Raw genomic sequence first — 324 nt, 5'->3', positions numbered from 1 at the left:
CAGTTTCACCTGTTGGGATCCAGAAAGTAAACAGTTAAGTTCCTTGGGATATGTTGTCGTCTTCCTGGGCAATGTTTGTATAGTACTAGCCAAAGGGGATGCTGGTTTGTGAGTGGGGCTCTTTCATCATATAAAAATAACATACTCTTACAAGCACTCGGGGAAATTCATACAGGGAAGCACTTCCCTCACACCGAGCATCTTTATTCTTCAACATTTCAGCAGAATGCAGGACCTTGCAGGGCCCATCCCTGCAGGACTCTTCTCTAAGCTCGTATCAACCAAAGTTCCGTACAGAGGCTGGGTGTCATGTCAAAATATAAA

Source organism: Fulmarus glacialis, unplaced genomic scaffold (assembly GCF_000690835.1).
Source record: "Fulmarus glacialis isolate BGI_N327 unplaced genomic scaffold, ASM69083v1 scaffold44022, whole genome shotgun sequence".
Taxonomy (NCBI): Eukaryota; Metazoa; Chordata; class Aves; order Procellariiformes; family Procellariidae; genus Fulmarus; species Fulmarus glacialis.
Note: the sequence above shows the minus strand (reverse complement) of the source record.